Genomic DNA, 3935 nt, shown 5'->3' with positions numbered 1-3935 from the left:
CCAAAAAAAAAAAAAAAAAGAACTAATCAGTTGACTGGAAGTGTAACTCAAAACACTTCTTTAAGACAAATATAAGTGTTTTCACAAGGTTCTCAACAATGATCTTGATATTTAGGGTCCCTGGTCACAAGAGGAGGGCTGACAGGCTACTTCCTAAAGTATAAAACAGACCACATCAAAGAATTTTCCCTGTTCACCAACATAATCAAAAAAGTAAAGTTTAACAACAGTTTTTCTATATGGAAAACTGGGCTCTCCTGAGAACAAATGTGACAAAAGTGTTCCTGACAAGCTGCATGTGGACACTGTTGTAGATGAATCATCTCAAAATGCCTTTTTTGTCAAGAAAAGCACCATGTGATTTGTTTTTTAATATGAAATAATTTTAGTTTTATGAATCTGAATCGTGTAGCAAGAGACTATCTGACAAATTATATTAATAGAATATTAAATACACAAAATTCCAATCTCTTTTTAAAATGTAATCACTATATCACTACAGTGTACAACATTGCTTTTTCCAGCAAAAATATGGTGCCTGCCAGTCAAGACACAGACATTACCATATGCATTATCATCAGCAAATAACTTTTCATTTTTGGGTCAATTAAACGTGACAAAATTCCAATTCAACAGATATTTGCTCTCTGCATTCTACGTATATGTAGATAAGCATCTAATGGCCATAATTTTAAATGAACATTCCCAGAGGATTTCTACAAAAGAAATGTTGTCTCCACATTAAACATTAAACATTTCATTGTTGAATAGTTAAAAACAGTTGTATGACCAGTTTAAAGATATCATCCTCATTGAAAACGAATGTATTCAAATCATCTTCTCTTCAATCATCCTAGCTTTTCATAGTTTCATCAGTCACATTGAAACATTCTAGAAACTAAGACATAAGTTTTGAAGAGTGAATACACTCATTACATCAAACCAGAGGATTTTAACAGCAGGGTAGAATTAGCCGTGATAGAGGAAAAAACAGGCCATTTTAAGTGCGGGAGGGTGGGGGTGGGGCACAAGCTTGACTACTTAAAATATAACTCAATATTCATGCATGAATGGGAATTTGCATATGACCTTAAAAAGTCTACTAAAATTCTAACCGACCTGCAGGCGTCTTAGACATTTGTCTTACCTATGCTGCCTGCTAGGCCTGATTTGAACAATCACAGGCTAGTCCTGTGTCTCTGTTTAGAAAATCCTCCAGTATCTAGATGCCTGTTAAATTAACCTTTGTCATTCAAACATGGCATTCAGGCTCACAGGCCAGTGACAATCAACACAGACTACTCCGGTTAGACTCTATAGGTAGGCTTTGTGCATCAGCACATTTTTTGTTTACATGATACAGAGCATGTGCCCCAGAGCAAGGCAGGGGGTGGGGTACATGGGAGGGTAGAAGGGTCTGTCACGCCAATCCCCACCCCCCCAGTTGGCCATATGGCTTTCAGCCTCACAGGGCTCGCATTATCACTGCACAACCATAACTGGGCCCATCCATATAATTTTAAGATCTAATTTTGAGGTCTCCCTGACCCGTTATAGATGAGCACTTATGCATTCATGGAAACTGAGAGTGGTACCAACTCTTGTATTTGTACCCTAGTAGTAATAATAATGGTAAAATTTCAGGACCAGCAGTTGGCATAATGGCTATATTGCTGGACTCCCATGTAGTTGACTGCGGTTCAAGTTCCAGACTCGGTCACTTATTCACACCGGGCATGTGTTTGTGCATGCCCAAGATCCCAAGAGGAGAATGGAGAAGAAGAGATTGCGGTGTGGCCATCCCCCTAGGGGGTGATTTCTCGCTTTCTGTCTCTCTTCCTGGTAAGCGCGAACACCCTATAGCAACCTCCCCCCCAAAAAAAGAGGTAAAATTTCACTTATCCTATTAAAAACCTGCAAAGAGTAGTTGTATTTCATACTTTCCTCCAAAAAAAAAAAAATTAATAGAATTTATCAAATTAGGTGAGATCAATCTCCAGGAAAAAAATAAGAATACAAGTCAGGTTAAAAATCAATTTTCTCAGAAACCAGGAGGCAGCGTAGTGGTTAAGGTGCTGGACACTCTCACAAGGCCAGTTTGAGTCCTGGACCGGGTAGCGTGCTTGCTCTCTCTCTCTCTCTCTCTCTCTGTAATCAATTTAAAGTAAATAAATGAATAAAATTAAATAATTCTTTTAAAAAATCAGTTTTCTCAAAATTAATTTAAGTCCAAGACCTGCAAACTATAGCCTACAGGCCAAATCCTGTTTTTGTAAAGCCCGTGACCTAAGATTTGATTTTATATTTTTAAATGGTGGGAAGAATTTTTTTTTTAATTCATGACATGTAAAAGTTACATGAAATTCTAATTTAAGTGTCTCTAAAGTTTGTTTGGAGAGATTTTTACTATAGGGTACATGTACTCACCTGAGAGACAGAGAAAGATGGAGAAAAAGAGAGAAAGAAATCACTCCCCAGAGGGAATGGGCATGTTGGAATCCCTTCTCCTCTATTCTCTCCTAGGGGTTTTGGGCACACACACATGCACACAGCATGGGTTTCAAGCCTCTGGGTCAAACCATGGTCGTCCATGTGGGAGTCCAGCACCTTAACCACTATACCACCTGCTGGCCCCAATAAATTAAGTTTTGGGGGGTTTTTTTGAGAGAGAGATTTTTTGCTATAGGGTGCATGTATTTGCCAGTGAGACAGAGAGAGAGAGAGAGAGAGAAAGAGATAAATTACCCCCCGGGGGAATGGCCACACCACAATCCCTTCTTCTCCATTTTCTTCTAGGGATTTTGGTTATGCAGGCACATGCACCCAGTGAGAGTTTTAAGGCACTGGGTCCAGGACTTGAACCAGGTTGGCTACCTAGGAATCCAACAATGTAACCATTACACCATCTCTTGGTTGGTCTTAATAAAGTTTTATTGTAACACATCCTTTCTCTTTCACTCATATATTTTCTGTGGCAGCTTTCATACCACCGGGCTGAGCTGAGTAGCTGCAACAGAGACAGTCTGTCATCCCTTCATGTGGTTCCTGGGCCCCCTACAGATCAGAGAGGCAGTCAGGTATCTAAACAGCAAACTGTCATAGCACAACATTTTACTTTATTATACCATATCAAAAAAAGGAAAGATGAGAAAGTTGGACTTCCAGTATTCCACCTCCAAGCACACTGAAGTTGCATTATTTAGTTGATTCAGAAGACAAAGTACAAGTTCATCCTGCGAGGACACAACAGCTGGGTATACAACATGTGTCAATGCACCACACTAGGTACTCCAAACACAAAGGAGGGCTAGTCAGAAACTTATACAATTTAAAATAGCTAATATTTCATTACAGCAGAGTATTACAAAAATATAAAAACAAGACTACAACCAAAGTTTTTCAGGCACATTTGTTAGCCAAGCAAGAAGCCATTAACCAATACTATGTAATAAAATTGTATTTGATTACAGCAATAGAAATGTGTGTTGAGAGAAAAATAAACTTTTTAAAGATTACTAGGCTCTCAATGAGAACCGCTGTTTGAAGACTTCAGAATACTGGACTACATCAATGGTCAATTACAATGCAAATTATTTTGGGTAGATTCTTGATGTGCCACTGCCAAAGTTGTCTATTCAAAAATTACTGAGTTTGAGATAATAGAAAAAATTCTTTAGTTGTCTAAGTAGACTAGCAATATATGGGAGACTATTTCAAAGTTAAAAAAACACTTGTTCAGGGGAACCAGCAGTTAGCGTAATGTCTATGTTGCTGGACTCCCATGTAGTCGATCGCGGTTCACGTCCCAGACCCGGTGGCTTAAAACTCACGCCGGGCGCGTGTGCGTGCGTGCCCAAGATCCCGAGAGGAGAATGGAGGAGAAGGGATTGCGGCGTGACCATCCCCCCTGGGGGGTGATTTCTCACTTTCTGTCT

The sequence above is a fragment of the Tupaia chinensis genome, unplaced genomic scaffold (assembly GCF_000334495.1).
Source record: "Tupaia chinensis unplaced genomic scaffold, TupChi_1.0 Scaffold000052_1, whole genome shotgun sequence".
Taxonomy (NCBI): domain Eukaryota; kingdom Metazoa; phylum Chordata; class Mammalia; order Scandentia; family Tupaiidae; genus Tupaia; species Tupaia belangeri.
This window is presented reverse-complemented; position numbering follows the sequence as displayed.